This window comes from Lissotriton vulgaris, chromosome 3_1, assembly GCF_964263255.1.
Source record: "Lissotriton vulgaris chromosome 3_1, aLisVul1.2, whole genome shotgun sequence".
NCBI lineage: Eukaryota > Metazoa > Chordata > Amphibia > Caudata > Salamandridae > Lissotriton > Lissotriton vulgaris.
The window spans coordinates 117,484,656-117,506,549 of NC_141689.1; positions in this window are offsets into that span (position 1 = coordinate 117,484,656).

Genomic DNA, 21,894 nt, shown 5'->3' on the forward strand with positions numbered 1-21,894 from the left:
CCATGCTCTCCACACCACTGGAGTCAAGCTATTCTGGCTGAAGACGGCTGATAGCCAGAAACCGGTCCTAGAATGCTTGATTCCAGTCCAGGAAAGACAAAGCTTGGCAGTTCGGGCTGGACTGTTCCCATGAGGCACAGGGTCAATACTGATTTGCATATGGCCATGTCTTAACTGGGGTGGTGTGGAGTACACAAAAAAACAATGGATTTAGGCCCAGATCTCTGAACTGGGGTGAATGTATGACATTGTTCTGCATTCTGTCCTTCAACAGTTGTTTTGCATTTGTCAACCCAAGTGGGATAGGTATGCTCAGACATGAGTTCCATGCTCTCCACATCACTGTATCACGCTATCCTGGCTGAAGACTGCTGATAGCCAGAAACCAGTCCTAGGATGCTTGATTTCGGTCCAGGAAAGACAAGGCTTGGCAGTTTGGGCTCGACTGTTCCCATGAGGCAGAGTGTCAATGCTGATTTGCATATGGCCATGTCTGCACTGGGGTGGTGTGGACTGCAAAAAAATGTTGGATTTAGGCCGAGCTATCTGTACTGGGCTGAATGTATGACATATGTTCTGCATTCTGTCCATCAACTGTTGTTTTGCATTTGTCAACCCAAGTGGGATGGGTATGCTCCGACGTGAGTCCCATGCTCTCCACACCACTGGAGTCAAGCTATCCTGGCTGAAGACGGCTGATAGCCGGAAACCGGTCCAAGGACGCTTGATTCCGGTCCAGGAAAAACATGGCTTGGCAGTTCGGGCTAGACTGTTCCCACGAGGCACAGGGTCAAGGCTGATTTGCATATGGCCATGTCTGAACTGGAGTGGTGTGGAAAGCAAAAAAAGATGGATTTTGGCCCAGATCTCTGTACTGGGGTGAATGTATGACATTGTTCTGCATTCTCTCCATCAACTGTTGTTTTGCATTTGTTACCCCAAGTGGGATGGGTATGCTCAGATGTGAGTCCCATGCTCTCCACACCACTGGAGTCAAGCTATCCTGGCTGAAGACGGCTGATAGCCAGAAACCGGTCCTAGGATGCTTGATTCCAGTCCAGGAAAGACATGGCTTGGCAGTTCGGGCTGGACTGTTCCCGTGTGGCACAGGGCCAAGGCTGATTTGCATATGGCCATGTCTTAACTTGGGTGGTGTGGAGGGCGAAAAAACAATGGACTTATGCCCAAATCTCTGTACTGGGGTGAATGTATGACATTGTTCTGCATTCTGTCCATCAACTGTTGTTTTGCATTTGTCACTCCAAGTGGGATGGGTATGCTCAGACGTGAGTCCCATGCTCTCCACACCACTGGAGTCAAGCTATCCTGGCTGAAGACGGCTGATAGCCAGAAACCGGTCCTAGGATGCTTGATTCCGGTCCAGGAAAGACATGGCTTGGCAGTTTGGGCTCGACTGTTCCCATGAGGCAGAGGGTCAATGCTGATTTGCATATGGCCATGTCTGCACTGGGGTGGTGTGGACTGCAAAAAAACATTGGATTTAGGCTGATATCTCTGTACTGGGCTGAATGTATGACATTGTTCTGCATTCTGTCCATCAACTGTTGTTTTGCATTTGTCAAACCAAGTGGGATGGGTATGCTCCGACGTGAGTCCCATGCTCTCCACACCACTGGAGTTAAGCTATCCTGGCTGAAGACGGCTGATAGCCGGAAACCGGTCCAAGGATGCTTGATTCCGGTCCAGGAAAAACATGGCTTGGCAGTTCGGGCTAGACTGTTCCCACGAGGCACAGGTTCAAGGCTGATTTGCATATGGCCATGTCTTAACTTGGGTGGTGTGGAGTGAAAAAAAAAACTATGGACTTAGGCCCAGATCTCTGTACTGGGGTGAATGTATGACATTGTTCTGCATTATGTCCATCAACAGTTGTTTTGCATTTGTCAACCCAAGTGGGATAGGTATGCTCAGACGTGAGTCCCATGCTCTCCACACCAATGGAGTCAAGCTATCCTGGCTGAAGACGGCTGATAGCCAGAAACCGGTCCTAGGATGCTTGATTCCGGTCCAGGAAAGACATGGCTTGGCAGTTAGGGCTGGACTGTTCTCATGGGGCAGAGGGTCAAGCTGATTTGCATACGGCCATATCTGAACTGGGGTGGTGTGGAGTGCAAATTAACGATGGATTTAGGCTCAGATCTCTGTACTGGGTGTGAATGTATGACATTTGTAGGAGAGTAGGGTCTGCTATCCTATGGTCACCCCAAATTTTTGCTTTTTGCTTCACTGGTTTCTGACTTAATGTGGCTGTGGGCCTGCTAATCAGACCCACAGCCTGCTGTTCTCTCTCTAAATTGATGCCAATGCACTTTAGGTGCATTACGAATTGGAACTGGTTCACCTTATGAGCCCCTGTAATAGTGCACCCTAGGTGCCCAGGGCATAGGTGTATCCAAGGCCTACCAGGGGCTGCAGCACGTATTGTGCCACCCCTGGCCTGGCCTCCATATTTGACACAACTGGCTGATCACTCAGCTGGGGTAAGTCGGTGTAACCACCTCTTACTTAGGTACAGTATGTCTGTGCCTAACCCTAAACTGGACACATATGTTCCTATCAGCCACTCCTATGGAAGGCCTCATCAATCCTGGAGGCAGAGTGCTTGGAAATATGTGAGATGGTGCTCTGGCATGAGCTGAGCCTGTCTGCAGCTGTCGGGAACAACTCCCTAAGCCGTTCCGGGATATTGCCATACCATATACTCTTAAGTGCATTATAATCCTCGCGGTTAAATGCTATCTTTGGTTTGGCTTTATCAAAACATGTCGAGTAAGGTGTCATACGAATTGGAATACTATCCCCTCGCCAATTCTGGCGACGGGGATAGCATTCCACTCTTCTAGAGGGACACGACATGTGTGTAGCCTTAACCCCGGTTAAAGTTAAACAGAGCCTCAGCTTCACAAAATGGACGCTGCCACCACAGACACAAGTCTGGCCTCCTGCTGCTGACCGAAACTCGGCAGATGGTGGCCTGGACAAAGGGTTTCCTGCCTTGGGAGGTGCGAGCACCACCCCAGACAGGATTTTGTGTATTAGGTAGGACAGGACTGAAAAGAATCAGACATGCCCGGGGCACACAAGGTGTCCCCGTGCATAGGCCAGTCCAAACCGGTTCTGGGGCCTTCCAGCCCCAGTCCTGGCGCGGAGCTGGACAAAGGAAAGGGGGTGTAACCGCCCCCCTTCCTGGTTCCTCCCAGAGGAGGGACCTAGTAGGTGATCCACCCCCAGTTTGGGAATAAGAGGGGGAGCAGTGCCATTGCACAGCAGATCATCCCGAAATCAACTTAAAACTAAGAAGAAGACTGGACTTCGACATTCTGCTGCACAGAAGACTGAAGAAGAATCTCCCTTGTGGCCAAGGAGTGACCACCCTGTGAACACAGGTACCAACCAGCGACTCGACGTCTGCTTTGCCGCCGCCTCCCGCCGGAGACCGAGCCCAGAGCCCGACAAGAACCAGACTCCCAGACCTCTCAGAGCCCGATCCACAGTCCCTGTGAAGAAGGGACCCGTGGAGGCACCGAGTGACGTGGGACCGGACCTCTTGGAAGACACTCGTAAAGCTGACTGCGCAGCTTCTGAGGCATCCTCGACGTTGTGCTTTGGGGATTGAGAACCCCCACCACCGAGCAGCCCTTGCACCGAAGATCAGCCCTCCAGCATCTCCACGATCTGCGTGGGGCCCTTTTGCATTGTGCCACTCGACGCGCCATCCCGGCCACTAGCCACGCGGCCAGCGGCCATCTTGGCGACGAACCCGAAGATTTAAACAGCAGGTCTGGTTGCTCCAGACCTACCCAAGCTCCTGTAAAAAGGAGCACCCGCTCTGACCTTGCTGGTCCGAGTGAACAGCATCTTTCAACTTCTGCGTGGCTTGCATTTGCCAAGGCCTGTTTGCTCCGATCAGGTCGCCGACACCGCCAACAGCGAGAAGCCTACGTGGGACAGCTCCTGACCGACTCCTGGACGTCCTCGACCCCGGGTATCCACGTGGCTGCAGAAAGAAGCTACCCGACAACGCCTGTTTGCACCCGACATCGCCTGGTTCCAATCTGGTTCCACGGTAGTCACTGGCTAGTGACTTTGAACACTGTCCCCTCTGCTTTCAGGTCTTCAACTCTTCAGATCCACCCTTGGATCCACCGGAACTCTTCTCATCGAGCCGCCTGCAGCATCTTCAGCTCCAAGCACCATCGACCAGCGTGACGAAACCCGACACATCTTCGACCCTGTGCACCCGCTTCCTGTGGGTGAGGTAACTCAGCTCCGCCGGTGCTCCTGCACTGGTACACATCCCAAGGGCCTGTGTTTTAAGTTTCAGCTCCGTAGGTCACTCGGAAGGTTCCTAACTTTCTAACTTTGTGCTTTTTACGCACCATAGACTTTGTATTGAGAAGTGCGTGCACTTTGAACACTGCACCCGAGTCCCGTGGGCCTTTCCCGACTTAGTTAACTCCAGTCTCGAATAGCTCCAGCGATTCCCAAGGTCCTAGGCCTCTTCACTTTCCTTTAGGTATCTCTTATACCACTTTCTTAGTATATGGTTTAGGTGGCCCCTAGGGCTCATCCATATTGTGCAACTTTTGTGTATTTTAAACTGTCTTGTGATTTTACGCTTGTGCTTCTGTGCTCATAAAGAGTCCAGGGGATTTTAATAGTTAATAAATCAATATATATTTTCAATATATATCTGTGTGGTGTCCCTTTCATTTGGTATTCAAGGGGGTTGTGTATGGTATAACAGCTGGCTTCACATGCCTTTCAGAGTTTAGCCAAAGACTGCTTTGTCCACGTTACCACTAGGATAACTGGTCTACAAGGTTGAATTACAACCAATCATCATAAGGGTTGCTTGGCATGGTACAAAGTGATCACTAGAATTAGTGAGCATTATATACCAGGCCAACTTCTCACAACATTGTTCTGCATTCTGTCCATCAACTGTTGTTTTGCATTTGTCACCCAGAGTGGGATGGGTATGCTCAGACGTGAGTCCCATACTCTCCACACCACTGGAGTCAAGCTATCCTGGCTGAAGATGGCTGATAGCCAGAAACCGGTCCTAGGATGCTTGATTCCGGTCCAGGAAAAACATGGCTTGGGAGTTCAGGCTGGACTGTTCCCATGAGGCACAGGGTCAAGGCTGATTTGCATATTGCCATGTCTGGACTGGGGTGGTGTGGAGTGCAAAAAATATGATGGATTTAGGCCCAGATCTCTGTACTGGGGTGAATGTATGACATTGTTCTGCATTCTGTCCATCAACTGTTGTTTTGCATTTGTCAACCCAAGTGGGATGGGTATGCTCAGACGTGAGTCCCATGCTCTCCACACCACTGGAGTCAAGCTTTCCTGGCTGAAGACGGCTGATAGCCAGAAACCGGTCCTAGGATGCTTTTTTCCGGTCCAGGAAAGACATGGCTTGGCAGTTCGTGCTGGACTGTTCCCATGAGGCACAGGGTCAAGGCTGATTTGCATATGGCCATGTCTGAACTGGGCTGGTGTGGAGTGCAAAAAAACGATGGATTTAGGCCCAGATCTCTGTACTGGGGTGAATATATGACATAGTTCTGCATTCTGTCCATCAACTGTTGTTTTGCATTTGTCACCCCAAGTGGGATGGGTATGCTCAGAAGTGAGTCCCATGCTCTCCACACCAATGGAGTCAATCTATCCTGGCTGAAGACGGCTGATAGCCAGAAACCGGTAAAAGGATGCTTGATTCCGGTCCAGGAAAGACACGGCTTGGCAGTTCGCGCTGGACTGTTCCCACGAGGCACAGGGTCAAGGCTGATTTGCATATGGCCATGTCTGAACTGGGGTGGTGTGGAGTGCAAAAAAAGATGGATTTAGGCCTAGATCTCTGTACTGGGGTCAATGTATGACATTGTTCTGCATTCTGTTCATCAACTGTTGTTTTGTATTTGTCACCCCAAGTGGGTTGGGTATGCTCAGATGTGAGACCCATGCTCTCCACACCACTGGAGTCAAGCTATCCTGGCTGAAGACAGCTGATAGCCTGAAACCGGTCCTAGGATGCTTGATTCCAGTCCAGGAAAGACATGGCTTGGCAGTTCGGGCTGGACTGTTCCCATGAGGCACAGGGTCGAGGCTGATTTGCATATGGCCATGTCTGAACTGGGGTGGTGTGGAGTACACAAAAAAACAATGGATTTAGGCCCAGATCTCTGAACTGGGGTGAATGTATGACATTGTTCTGCATTCTGTCCTTCAACAGTTGTTTTGCATTTGTCAACCCAAGTGGGATAGGTATGCTCAGACATGAGTCCCATGCTCTCCACATCACTGTATCACGCTATCCTGGCTGAAGACGGCTGATAGCCAGAAACCAGTCCTAGGATGCTTGATTTCGGTCCAGGAAAGACATGGCTTGGCAGTTTGGGCTCGACTGTTCCCATGAGGCAGAATGTCAATGCTGATTTGCATATGGCCATGTCTGCACTGGGGTGGTGTGGACTGCAAAAAAATGTTGGATTTAGGCCGAGCTCTCTGTACTGTGCTGAATGTATGAAATATGTTCTGCATTCTGTCCATCAACTGTTGTTTTGCATTTGTCAACCCAAGTGGGATGGGTATGCTCCGACGTGAGTCCCATGCTCTCCACACCACTGGAGTCAAGCTATCCTGGCTGAAGACGGCTGATAGCCGGAAACCGGTCCAAGGATGCTTGATTCCAGTCCAGGAAAAACATGGCTTGGCAGTTCGGGCTAGACTGTTCCCACGAGGCACAGGGTCAAGGCTGATTTGCATATGTCCATGTCTGAACTGGAGTGGTGTGGAAAGCAAAAAAAGATGGATTTTGGCCCAGATCTCTGTACTGGGGTGAATGTATGACATTGTTCTGCATTCTGTCCATCAACTGTTGTTTTGCATTTGTCACCCCAAGTGGGATGGGTATGCTCAGATGTGAGTCCCATGCTCTCCACACCACTGGAGTCAAGCTATCCTGGCTGAAGACGGCTGATAGCCAGAAACCGGTCCTAGGATGCTTGATTCCAGTCCAGGAAAGACATGGCTTGGCAGTTCCGGCTGGACTGTTCCCGTGTGGCACAGGGCCAAGGCTGATTTGCATATGGCCATGTCTTAACTTGGGTGGTGTGGAGGGCGAAAAAACAATGGACTTATGCCCAAATCTCTGTACTGGGGTGAATGTATGACATTGTTCTGCATTCTGTCCATCAACTGTTGTTTTGCATTTGTCACTCCAAGTGGGATGGGTATGCTCAGACGTGAGTCCCATGCTCTCCACACCACTGGAGTCAAGCTATCCTGGCTGAAGACGGCTGATAGCCAGAAACCGGTCCTAGGATGCTTGATTCCGGTCCAGGAAAGACATGGCTTGGCAGTTTGGGCTTGACTGTTCCCATGAGGCAGAGGGTCAATGCTGATTTGCATATGGCCATGTCTGCACTGGGGTGGTGTGGACTGCAAATAAACGTTGGATTTAGGCTTAGATCTCTGTACTGGGCTGAATGTATGACATTGTTCTGCATTCTGTCCATCAACTGTTGTTTTGCATTTGTCAACCCAAGTGGGATGGGTATGCTCAGATGTAAGTCCCATGCTCTCCACACCATTGGAGTCAAGCTATCCTGGCTGAAGACGGCTGATAGCCGGAAACCGGTCCAAGGATGCTTGATTCCGGTCCAGGAAAAACATGGCTTGGCAGTTCGGGCTAGACTGTTCCCACGAGGCACAGGGTCAAGGCTGATTTGCATATGGCCATATCTGAACTGGGGTGGTGTGGAGTGCAAAAAAAAGATGGATTTTGGCCCAGATCTCTGTACTGGGGTGAATGTATGACATTGTTCTGCATTCTGTCCATCAACTGTTGTTTTGCATTTGTCAACCCAAGTGGGATGGGTATGCTCAGAAGTGAGTCCCATGCTCTCCACACCACTGGAGTCAAGCTATCCTGGCTGAAGACGGCTGATAGCCAGAAACCGGTTCAATGATCCTTGATTCCGGTCCAGGAAAGACATGGCTTGGCAGTTCGGGCTGGACTGTTCCCACGAGGCACAGGGTCAAGGCTGATTTGCATATGGCCATGTCTGAACAGGGTTGGTGTGGAGTACAAAAAAATGATGGATTTAGGCCCAGATCTCTGTACTGGGGTGAATATATGACATAGTTCTGCATTCTGTCCATCAACTGTTGTTTTGCATTTGTCACCCAAAGTGGGATGGGTATGCTCAGAAGTGAGTCCCATGCTCTCCACACCAATGGAGTCAAGCTATCCTGGCTGAAGACGGCTGATAGCCAGAAACCGGTAAAAGGATGCTTGATTCCAGTCCAGGAAAGTCATGGCTTGGCAGCTCGGGCTGGACTGTTCCCACGAGGCACAGGGTCAAGACTGATTTGCATATGGCCATGTCTGAACTGGGGTGGTGTGGAGTGCAAAAAAAGATGGATTTAGGCCTAGATCTCTGTACTGGGGTCAATGTATGACATTGTTCTGCATTCTGTTCATCAACTGTTGTTTTGTATTTGTCACCTCAAGCCGGTTGGGTATGCTCAGATGTGAGTCCCATGCTCTCCACACCACTGGAGTCAAGCTATCCTGGCTGAAGACAGCTGATAGCTTGAAACCGGTCCTAGGATGCTTGATTCCAGTCCAGGAAAGACATGGCTTGGCAGTTCGGGCTGGACTGTTCCCATGAGGCACAGGGTCAAGGCTGATTTGCATATGGCCATGTCTGAACTGGGGTGGTGTGGAGGGAAAAAAAACAATGGATTTAGGCCCAAATCTCTGTACTGGGGTGAATGTATGACATTGTTCTGTATTCTGTCCATCAACTGTTGTTTTGCATTTTTCTCCCCAAGTGGGATGGGTATGCTCAGACGTGAGTCCCAGGCTCTCCACACCACTGGAGTCAAGCTATTCTGGCTGAAACGGCTGATAGCCAGAAACCGGTCCTAGGATGCTTGATTCCAGTCCAGGAATGACAAAGCTTGTCAGTTCGGGCAGGACTGTTCCCATGAGTCACAGGGTCAATACTGATTTGCATATGGCCATGTCTTAACTTGGGTGGTGTGGAGTACAAAAAAAAACAATGGATTTAGGCCCAGATCTCTGTACTGGGGTGAATGTATGACATTATTCTGCATTCTGTCCTTCAACAGTTGTTTTGCATTTGTCAACCCAAGTGGGATAGGTATGCTCAGACGTGAGTCCCATGCTCTCCACACCACTGGAGTCAAGCTATCCTGGCTGAAGACGGCTGATAGCCAGAAACCAGTCTTAGGATGCTTGATTCCGGTCCAGGAAAGACATTGCTTGGCAGTTCGGGCTGGACTGATCATATGAGGCACAGGGTCAAGGCTGATTTGCACATGGCCAAGTCTGCACTGGGGTGGTGTGGAGTGCAAAAAAACATGGATTTAGGCCCAGATCTCTGTACTGGGGTGAATGTATGACATTGTTCTGCATTCTGTCCATCAACTGTTGTTTTGCATTTGCCAACCCAAGTGGGATGGGTATGCTCAGACGTGAGTCCCATGCTCTCCACACCACTGGAGTCAAGCTTTCCTGGCTGAAGACGGCTGATAGCCAGAAACCGGTCCTAGGATGCTTTTTTCCGGTCCAGGAAAGACATGGCTTGGCAGTTCATGCTGGACTGTTCCCATGAGGCACAGGGTCAAGGCTGATTTGCATATGGCCATGTCTGAACTGGGGTGGTGTGGAGTGCAAAAAAACAATGGATTTAGGCCCAGATCTCTGTACTGGGGTGAATATATGACATAGTTCTGCATTCTGTCCATCAACTGTTGTTTTGCATTTGTCACCCCAAGTGGGATGGGTATGCTCAGAAGTGAGTCCCATGCTCTCCACACCAATGGAGTCAAGCTATCCTGGCTGAAGACGGCTGATAGCCAGAAACCGGTAAAAGGATGCTTGATTCCGGTCCAGGAAAGACACGGCTTGGCAGTTCGCGCTTGACTGTTCCCACGAGGCACAGGGTCAAGGCTGATTTGCATATGGCCATGTCTGAACTGGGGTGGTGTGGAGTGCAAAAAAAGATGGATTTAGGCCTAGATCTCTGTACTGGGGTCAATGTATGACATTGTTCTGCATTCTGTTCATCAACTGTTGTTTTGTATTTGTCACCCCAAGTGGGTTGGGTATGCTCAGATGTGAGACCCATGCTCTCCACACCACTGGAGTCAAGCTTTCCTGGCTGAAGACGGCTGATAGCCAGAAACCGGTCCTAGGATGCTTTTTTCCAGTCCAGGAAAGACATGGCTTGGCAGTTTGGGCTGGACTGTTCCCATGAGGCACAGGGTCGAGGCTGATTTGCATATGGCCATGTCTGACCTGGGGTGGTGTGGAGGGCAAAAAACAATGGATTTAGGCCCAAATCTCTGTACAGGGGTGAATGTATGACATTGTTCTGTATTCTGTCCATCAACTGTTCTTTTGCATTTGTCTCCCCAAGAGGGATGGGTATGCTCAGACGTGAGTCCCATGCTCTCCACACCACTGGATTCAAGCTATTCTGGCTGAAGACGGCTGATAGCCAGAAACCGGTCCTAGGATGCTTGATTCCAGTCCAGGAAAGACAAAGCTTGGCAGTTCGGGCTGGACTGTTCCCATGAGGCACAGGGTCAATACTGATTTGCATATGGCCATGTCTTAACTGGGGTGGTGTGGAGTACACAAAAAAACAATGGATTTAGGCCCAGATCTCTGAACTGGGGTGAATGTATGACCTTGTTCTGCATTCTGTCCTTCAACAGTTGTTTTGCATTTGTCAACCCAAGTGGGATAGGTATGCTCAGACATGAGTTCCATGCTCTCCACATCACTGTATCACGCTTTCCTGGCTGAAGACGGCTGATAGCCAGAAACCAGTCCTAGGATGCTTGATTTCGGTCCAGGAAAGACTAGGCTTGGCAGTTTGGGCTCGACTGTTCCCATGAGGCAGAGTGTCAATGCTGATTTGCATATGGCCATGTCTGCACTGGGGTGGTGTGGACTGCAAAAAAATGTTGGATTTAGGCCGAGCTCTCTGTACTGGGCTGAATGTATGACATATGTTCTGCATTCTGTCCATCAACTGTTGTTTTGCATTTGTCAACCCAAGTGGGATGGGTATGCTCCGACGTGAGTCCCATGCTCTCCACACCACTGGAGTCAAGCTATCCTGGCTGAAGACGGCTGATAGCCGGAAACCGGTCCAAGGATGCTTGATTCCGGTCCAGGAAAAACATGGCTTGGCAGTTCGGGCTAGACTGTTCCCACTAGGCACACTAGGCACCCCATGTCTGCACTGGGGTGGTGTGGACTGCAAAAAAACGTTGGATTTAGGCCGAGATCTCTGTACTGGGATGAATGTATGACATTGTTCTGCATTCTGTCCATCAACTGTTGTTTTGCATTTGTCAACCCAAGTGGGATGGGTATGCTCCGACGTGAGTCCCATGCTCTCCACACTTCTGGAGTTAAGCTATCCTGGCTGAAGAGGGCTGATAGCCTGAAACCAGTCCTAGGATGCTTGATTCCAGTCCAGGAAAGACATGGCTTGGCAGTTTGGGCTGGACTGTTCCCATGAGACACGGGGTGACGGCTGATTTGCATATGGCCACGTCTGAACTGGGGTGGTGTGGAGTGCAAAAAAACGATGGATTTAGGCCCGGATCTCTGTACTGGGGTGAATATATGACATTGTTCTACATTCTGTCCATCAACTGTTGTTTTGCATTTGTCACCCCAAGTGGAATGGGTATGCTCAGATGTGAGTCCCATGCTCTCCACACCACTGGAGTCAAGGTATTCTGGCTGAAGATGGCTGATAGCCAGAAACCGGTCCTAGGATGCTTGATTCCAGTCCAGGAAAGACATGGCTTGGCAGTTCGGGCTGAACTGTTCCCATGAGGCACAGGGTCAACGCTGATTTGCATATGGCCATGTCTTAACTGGGGTGGTGTGGAGTGAAAAATAAACCGATGGATTTAGGCCCAGATCTCTGTACTGGGGTGAATGTATGACATTGTTCTGCATTCTGTCCATCAACAGTTGTTTTGCATTTGTCAACCCAAGTGGGATAGGTATGCTCAGACGTGAGTCCCATGCTATCCACACCACTGGAGTCAAGCTATCCTGGCTGAAGACGGCTGATAGCCAGAAACCGGTCCTAGGATGCTTGATTCCGGTCCAGGAAAGACATGGCTTGGCAGTTCGGGCTGGACTGTTCCCATGAGGCAAAGGGCAAGGCTGATTTGCATATGGCCATGTCTGAACTGGGGTGGTGTGGAGGGCGAAAAAACAATGGACTTATGCCCAAATCTCTGTACTGGGGTGAATGTATGACATTGTTTTGCATTATGTCCATCAACTGTTGTTTTGCATTTGTCACCCCAAGTGGGATGGGCATGCTCAGACGTGAGTCCCATGCTCTCCACACCACTGGAGTCAAGCTATCCGGGCTGAAGATGGCTGATAGCCAGAAACCGGTCCTAGGATGCCTGATTCCAGTCCAGGAAAGACCTGGCTTGGCAGTTCGGGTTGGACTGTTCCCATGAGGCATAGGGTCAAGGCTGATTTGCATATGGCCCAGTCTGAACTGCGGTGGTGTGGAGTGCAAAAAAATGATGGATTTAGGCCCAGATCTCCGTACTGGGGTGAATATATGACATTGTTCTGCATTCTGTCCATCAACTGTTGTTTAGCATTTGTTACCCCAAGTGGGATGGGTATGCTCAGATGTGAGTCCCATGCTGTCCACACCACTGGAGTCAAGCTATCCTGGCTGAAGACGGCTGATAGCCAGAAACCGGTCCTAGGATGCTTGATTCCAGTCCAGGAAAGACATGGCTTGGCAGTTTGGGCTGGACTGTTCCCATGAGGCACAGGGTCAAGGCTGATTTGCACATGGCCATGTCTGCACTGGGGTGGTGTGGAGTGCAAAAAAAACATGGATTTAGGCCCAGATCTCTGTACTGGGGTGAATGTATGACATTGTTCTGCATTCTGTCCATCAACTGTTGTTTTGCATTTGTCAACCCAAGTGGGATGGGTATGCTCAGACGTGAGTCCCATGCTCTCACCACCACTGGAGTCAAGCTTTCCTGGCTGAAGACGGCTGATAGCCAGAAACCGGTCCTAGGGTGCTTTTTTCAGGTCCAGGAAAGACATGGCTTGGCAGTTCGTGCTGGACTGTTCCCATGAGGCACATGGTCAAGGCTGATTTGCATATGGCCATGTCTGAACTGGGGTGGTGTGGAGTGCAAAAAAACGATGGATTTAGGCCCAGATCTCTGTGCTGGGGTGAATATATGTCATAGTTCTGCATTCTGTCCATCAACTGTTGTTTTGCATTTGTCACCCCAAGTGGGATGGGTATGTTCAGAAGTGAGTCCCATGCTCTCCACACCAATGGAGTCAAGCTATCCTGGCTGAAGACGGCTGATAGCCAGAAACCGGTAAAAGGATGCTTGATTCCGGTCCAGGAAAGACATGACTTGGCAGTTCGGGCTGGACTGTTCCCACGAGGCACAGGGTCAAGGCTGATTTGCATATGGCCATGTCTGAACTGGGGTGGTGTGGAGTGCAAAAAAAGATGGATTTAGGCCTAGATCTCTGTACTGGGGTGAATGTATGACATTGTTCTGTATTCTGTCCATCAACTGTTGTTTTGCATTTGTCTCCTCAAGTGGGATGGGTATGCTCAGACGTGAGTCCCATGCTCTCCACACCACTGGAGTCAAGCTATTCTGGCTGAAGACGGCTGATAGCCAGAAACCGGTCCTAGGATGCTTGATTCCAGTCCAGGAAAGACAAAGCTTGGCAGTTCGGGCTGGACTGTTCCCATGAGGCACAGGGCCAATACTATTTTGCATATGGCCATGTCTTAACTGGGGTGGTGTGGAGTACAAAAAAAACAATGGATTTAGTCCCAGATCCCTGTACTGGGGTGAATGTATGACATTGTTCTGCATTCTTTCCTTCAACAGTTGTTTTGCATTTGTCAACCCAAGTGGGATAGGTATGCTCAGACGTGAGTCCCATGCTCTCCACACCACTGGAGTCACGCTATCCTGGCTGAAGACGGCTGATAGCCAGAAACCGGTCCTAGGATGCTTGATTTCGGTCCAGGAAAGACATGGCTTGGCAGTTCGGGCTGGACTGTTCCCACGAGGCACAGGGTCAAGGCTGATTTGCATATGGCCATGTCTGAACAGGGGTGGTGTGGAGTGCAAAAAAATGATGGATTTAGTCCCAGATCTCTGTACTGGGGTGAATATATGACATAGTTCTGCATTCTGTCCATCAACTGTTGTTTTGCATTTGTCACCCCAAGTGGGATGGGTATGCTCAGGAGTGAGTCCCATGCTCTCCACACCAATGGAGTCAAGCTATCCTGGCTGAAGACGGCTGATAGCCAGAAACCGGTAAAAGGATGCTTGAGTCCGGTCCAGGAAAGACATGGCTTGGCAGTTCGGGCTGGACAGTTCCCACGAAGCACAGGGTCAAGGCTGATTTGCATATGGCCATGTCTGAACTGGGGTGGTGTGGAGTGCAAAAAAAGATGGAATTAGGCCTAGATCTCTGTACTGGGGTCAATGTATGACATTGTTCTGCATTCTGTTCATTAACTGTTGTTTTGTATTTGTCACCCCAAGTGGGTTGGGTATGCTCAGATGTGAGTCCCATGCTCTCCACACCACTGGAGTCAAGCTATCCTGGCTGAAGACGGCTGATAGCCTGAAACCGGTCCTAGGATGCTTGATTCCAGTCCAGGAAAGACATGGCTTGGCAGTTCGGGCTGGACTGTTCCCATGAGGCACAGGGTCAAGGCTGATTTGCATATGGCCATGTCTGAACTGGGGTGGTGTGGAGTGAAAAAAAACAATGGATTTAGGCCCAAATCTCTGTACTGGGGTGAATGTATGACATTGTTCTGTATTCTGTCCATCAACTGTTGTTTTGCATTTGTCTCCCCAAGTGGGATGGGTATGCTCAGACGTGAGTCCCATGCTCTCCACACCACTGGAGTCAAGCTATTCTGGCTGAAGACGGCTGATAGCCAGAAACCGGTCCTAGGATGCTTGATTCCAGTCCAGGAAAGACAAAGCTTGTCAGTTTGGGCAGGACTGTTCCCATGAGGCACAGGGTCAATACTGATTTGCATATGGCCATGTCTTAACTGGGGTGGTGTGGAGTACAAAACAAACAATGGATTTAGGCCCAGATCTCTGTACTGGGGTGAATGTATGACATTGTTCTGCATTCTGTCCTTCAACAGTTGTTTTGCATTTGTCAACCCAAGTGGGATAGGTATGCTCAGACGTGAGTCCCATGCTCTCCACACCACTGGAGTTACGCTATCCTGGCTGAAGACGGCTGATAGCCAGAAACCGGTCCTAGGATGCTTGATTTCGGTCAAGGAAAGACATGGCTTGGCAGTTTGGGCTCGACTGTTCCCATGAGGCAGAGGGTCAATGCTGATTTGCATATGGCCATGTCTGCACTGGGGTGGTGTGGACTGCAAAAAAACGTTGGATTTAGGCCGAGATCTCTGTACTGGGATGAATGTATGACATTGTTCTGCATTCTGTCCATCAACTGTTGTTTTGCATTTGTCAACCCAAGTGGGATGGGTATGCTCCGACGTGAGTCCCATGCTCTCCACACCACTGGAGTTAAGCTATCCTGGCTGAAGACGGCTGATAGCCGGAAACCGGTCCAAGGAATGCTTGATTCCGGTCCAGGAAAAACATGGCTTGGCAGTTCGGGCTAGACTGTTCCCACGAGGCACAGGGTCAAGGCTGATTATCATATGGCAATGTCTGAACTGGGGTGGTGTGGAGTTCAAAAAAAAGATGGATTTTGGCCCAGATCTCTGTACTGGGGTGAATGTATGACATTGTTCTGCATTCTGTCCATCAACTGTTGTTTTGCATTTGTCAACCCAAGTGGGATGGGTATGCTCCGACGTGAGTCCCATGCTCTCCACACCACTGGAGTTAAGCTATCCTGGCTGAAGACGGCTGATAGCCGGAAACCGGTTCAAGGAATGCTTGATTCCGGTCCAGGAAAAACATGGCTTGGCAGTTCGGGCTAGACTGTTCCCACGAGGCACAGGGTCAAGGCTGATTATCATATGGCCATGTCTGAACTGGGGTGGTGTGGAGTGAAAAAAAAAACGATGGACTTAGGCCCAGATCTCTGTACTTGGGTGAATGTATGACATTGTTCTGCATTATGTCCATCAACAGTTGTTTTGCATTTGTCAACCCAAGTGGGTTGGGTACGCTCAGATGTGAGTCCCATGCTCTCCACACCACTGGAGTTAAGCTATCCTGGCTGAAGACGGCTGATAGCCTGAAACCAGTCCTAGGATGCTTGATTCCAGTCCAGGAAAGACATGGCTTGGCAGTTCGGGCTCGACTGTTCTCATGAGGCAGTGGGTCAAGGCTGATTTGCATATGGCCATGTCTGCACTGGGGTGGTGTGGAGTGCAAAAAAACGATGGATTTAGGCCCAGATCTCTGTACTGGGGTGAATGTATGACATTGTTCTGCATTCTGTCCATCAACTGTTGTTTTGCATTTGTCAACCCAAGTGGGATGGGTATGCTCAGACGTGAGTCCCATGCTCTCCACACCACTGGAGTCAAGCTATCCTGGCTGAAGATGGCTGATAGCCAGAAACCGGTCCAAGGATGCTTGATTCCGGTCCAGGAAAGACATGGCTTGGCAGTTCGGGCTGGACTATTCCCACGAGGCACAGGGTCAAGGCTGATTTGCATATGGCCATGTCTGAACTGGGGTGGTGTGGAGTGCAAAAAAAAGATGGATTTAGGCCCAGATCTCTGTACTGGGGTGAATGTATGACATTGTTCTGTATTCTGTCCATCAACTGTTGTTTTGCATTTGTCACCCCAAGTGGGATGGGTATGCTCAGACGTGAGTCCCATGCTCTCCACACCACTGGAGTCAAGCTATCCTTGCTGAAGACGGCTGATAGCCAGAAACCGGTCCTAGGATGCTTGATTCCAGTCCAGGAAAGACATGGCTTGGCAGTTTGGGCTGGACTGTTCCCATGAGGCACAGGGTCAAGGCTGATTTGCATATGGCCATGTCTTAACTTGGGTGGTGTGGAGTGAGAAAAAAAAACGATGGACTTAGGCCCAGATCTCTGTACTTGGGTGAATGTATGACATTGTTCTGCATTATGTCCATCAACAGTTGTTTTGCATTTGTCAACCCAAGTGGGATAGGTATGCTCCGACGTGAGTCCCATGCTCTCCACACCACTGGAGTTAAGCTATCCTGGCTGAAGACGGCTGATAGCCGGAAACCGGTCCAAGGAATGCTTGATTCCGGTCCAGGAAAAACATGGCTTGGCAGTTCGGGCTAGACTGTTCCCACGAGGCACAGGGTCAAGGCTGATTATCATATGGCAATGTCTGAACTGGGGTGGTGTGGAGTTCAAAAAAAAGATGGATTTTGGCCCAGATCTCTGTACTGGGGTGAATGTATGACATTGTTCTGCATTCTGTCCATCAACTGTTGTTTTGCATTTGTCAACCCAAGTGGGATGGGTATGCTCCGACGTGAGTCCCATGCTCTCCACACCACTGGAGTTAAGCTATCCTGGCTGAAGACGGCTGATAGCCGGAAACCGGTTCAAGGAATGCTTGATTCCGGTCCAGGAAAAACATGGCTTGGCAGTTCGGGCTAGACTGTTCCCACGAGGCACAGGGTCAAGGCTAATTATCATATGGCCATGTCTGAACTGGGGTGGTGTGGAGTGAAAAAAAAAACGATGGACTTAGGCCCAGATCTCTGTACTTGGGTGAATGTATGACATTGTTCTGCATTATGTCCATCAACAGTTGTTTTGCATTTGTCAACCCAAGTGGGTTGGGTACGCTCAGATGTGAGTCCCATGCTCTCCACACCACTGGAGTTAAGCTATCCTGGCTGAAGACGGCTGATAGCCTGAAACCAGTCCTAGGATGCTTGATTCCAGTCCAGGAAAGACATGGCTTGGCAGTTCGGGCTCGACTGTTCTCATGAGGCAGTGGGTCAAGGCTGATTTGCATATGGCCATGTCTGCACTGGGGTGGTGTGGAGTGCAAAAAAACGATGGATTTAGGCCCAGATCTCTGTACTGGGGTGAATGTATGACATTGTTCTGCATTCTGTCCATCAACTGTTGTTTTGCATTTGTCAACCCAAGTGGGATGGGTATGCTCAGACGTGAGTCCCATGCTCTCCACACCACTGGAGTCAAGCTATCCTGGCTGAAGATGGCTGATAGCCAGAAACCGGTCCAAGGATGCTTGATTCCGGTCCAGGAAAGACATGGCTTGGCAGTTCGGGCTGGACTATTCCCACGAGGCACAGGGTCAAGGCTGATTTGCATATGGCCATGTCTGAACTGGGGTGGTGTGGAGTGCAAAAAAAAGATGGATTTAGGCCCAGATCTCTGTACTGGGGTGAATGTATGACATTGTTCTGTATTCTGTCCATCAACTGTTGTTTTGCATTTGTCACCCCAAGTGGGATGGGTATGCTCAGACGTGAGTCCCATGCTCTCCACACCACTGGAGTCAAGCTATCCTTGCTGAAGACGGCTGATAGCCAGAAACCGGTCCTAGGATGCTTGATTCCAGTCCAGGAAAGACATGGCTTGGCAGTTTGGGCTGGACTGTTCCCATGAGGCACAGGGTCAAGGCTGATTTGCATATGGCCATGTCTTAACTTGGGTGGTGTGGAGTGAAAAAAAAAAGATGGATTTAGGCTCAGATCTCTGTACTGGGTGTGAATGTATGACATTGTTCTGCATTCTGTCCATCAACTGTTGTTTTGCATTTGTCAGCCCGAGTGGGATGGGTATGCGCAGACGTGAGTCTCATGCTCTCCACACCACAGGAGTCAAGCTATCCTTGCTGAAGACGGCTGATAGCCAGAAACCGGTCCTAGGATACTTGATTCCGGTCCAGGAAAAACATGGCTTGGCAGTTCGGGCTGGACTGTTCCCATGAGGCACAGGGTCAAGGCTGATTTGCACATGGCCAAGTCTGCACTGGGGTGGTGTGGAGTGCAAAAAAACATGGATTTAGGCCCAGATCTCTGTACTGGGGTGAATGTATGACATTGTTCTGCATTCTGTCCATCAACTGTTGTTTTGCATTTGCCAACCCAAGTGGGATGGGTATGCTCAGACGTGAGTCCCATGCTCTCCACACCACTGGAGTCAAGCTTTCCTCGCTGAAGACGGCTGATAGCCAGAAACCGGTCCTAGGATGCTTTTTTCCGGTCCAGGAAAGACATGGCTTGGCAGTTCGTGCTGGACTGTTCCCATGAGGCACAGGGTCAAGGCTGATTTGCATATGGCCATGTCTGAACTGGGGTGGTGTGGAGTGCAAAAAAACGATGGATTTAGGCCCAGATCTCTGTACTGGGGTGAATATATGACATAGTTCTGCATTCTGTCCATCAACTGTTGTTTTGCATTTGTCACCCCAAGTGGGATGGGTATGCTCAGAAGTGAGTCCCATGCTTTCCACACCAATGGAGTCAAGCTATCCTGGCTGAAGACGGCTGATAGCCAGAAACCGGTAAAAGGATGCTTGATTCCGGTCCAGGAAAGACACGGCTTGGCATTTCGGGCTGGACTGTTCCCACGAGGCACAGGGTCAAGGCTGATTTGCATATGGCCATGTCTGAACTGGGGTGGTGTGGAGGGCAAAAAACAATGGATTTAGGCCCAAATCTCTGTACTGGGGTGAATGTATGACATTGTTCTGTACTCTGTCCATCAACTGTTGTTTTGCATTTGTCTCCCCAAGTGGGATGGGTATGCTCAGAAGTGAGTCCCATTCTCTCCACACCACTGGAGTCAAGCTATTCTGGCTGAAGACAGCTGATAGCCAGAAACCGGTCCTAGGATGCTTGATTCCAGTCCAGGAAAGACAAAGCTTGGCAGTTCGGGCTGGACTGTTCCCATGAGGCACAGGGTCAATACTGATTTGCATATGGCCATGTCTTAACTGGGGTGGTGTGGAGTACACAAAAAAACAATGGATTTAGGCCCAGATCTCTGAACTGGGGTGAATGTATGACATTGTTCTGCATTCTGTCCTTCAACAGTTGTTTTGCATTTGTCAACCCAAGTGGGATAGGTATGCTCAGACATGAGTCCCATGCTCTCCACATCACTGTATCACGCTATCCTGGCTGAAGACGGCTGATAGCCAGAAACCAGTCCTAGGATGCTTGATTTCGGTCCAGGAAAGACATGGCTTGGCAGTTTGGGCTCGACTGTTCCCATGAGGCAGAGTGTCAATGCTGATTTGCATATGGCCATGTCTGCACTGGGGTGGTGTGGACTGCAAAAAAACGTTGGATTTAGGCCGAGATCTCTGTACTGGGCTGAATGTATGACATTGTTCTGCATTCTGTCCATCAACTGTTGTTTTGCATTTGTCAACCCAAGTGGGATGGGTATGCTCCGACGTGAGTCCCATGCTCTCCACACCACTGGAGTCAAGCTATCCTGGCTGAAGACGGCTGATAGCCGGAAACCGGTCCAAGGATGCTTGATTCCGGTCCAGGAAAAACATGGCTTGGCAGTTCGGGCTAGAGTGTTCCCACGAGGCACAGGGTCAAGGCTGATTTGCATATGGCCATGTCTGAACTGGAGTGGTGTGGAAAGCAAAAAAAGATGGATTTTGGCCCAGATCTCTGTACTGGGGTGAATGTATGACATTGTTCTGCATTCTGTCCATCAACTGTTGTTTTGCATTTGTCACCCCAAGTGGGATGGGTATGCTCAGATGTGAGTCCCATGCTCTCCACACCACTGGAGTCAAGCTATCCTTGCTGAAGACGGCTGATAGCCAGAAACCGGTCCTAGGATGCTTGATTCCAGTCCAGGAAAGACATGGCTTGGCAGTTCGGGCTGGACTGTTCCCGTGTGGCACAGGGCCAAGGCTGATTTGCACATGGCCATGTCTTAACTTGGGTGGTGTGGAGGGCGAAAAAACAATGGACTTATGCCCAAATCTCTCTACTGGGGTGAATGTATGACATTGTTCTGCATTCTGTCCATCAACTGTTGTTTTGCATTTGTCACTCCAAGTGGGATGGGTATGCTCAGACGTGAGTCCCATGCTCTCCACACCACTGGAGTCAAGCTATCCTGGCTGAAGACGGCTGATAGCCAGAAACCGGTCCTAGGATGGTTGATTCCGGTCCAGGAAAGACATGGCTTGGTAGTTTGGGCTCGACTGTTCCCATGAGGCAGAGGGTCAATGCTGATTTGCATATGGCCATGTCTGCACTGGGGTGGTGTGGACTGCAAAAAAACGTTGGATTTAGGCTTAGATCTCTGTACTGGGCTGAATGTATGACATTGTTCTGCATTCTGTCCATCAACTGTTGTTTTGCATTTGTCAACCCAAGTGGGATGGGTATGCTCAGATGTAAGTCCCATGCTCTCCACACCATTGGAGTCAAGCTATCCTGGCTGAAGACGGCTGATAGCCGGAAACCGGTCCAAGGATCCTTGATTCCGGTCCAGGAAAAACATGGCTTGGCAGTTCGGGCTAGACTGTTCCCACGAGGCACAGGGTCAAGGCTGATTTGCATATGGCCATGTCTGAACAGGGTTGGTGTGGAGTGCAAAAAAATGATGGATTTAGGCCCAGATCTCAGTACTGGGGTGAATATATGACATAGTTCTGCATTCTGTCCATCAACTGTTGTTTTGCATTTGTCACCCCAAGTGGGATGGGTATGCTCAGAAGTGAGTCCCATGCTCTCCACACCACTGGAGTCAAGCTATTCTGGCTGAAACGGCTGATAGCCAGAAACCGGTCCTAGGATGCTTGATTC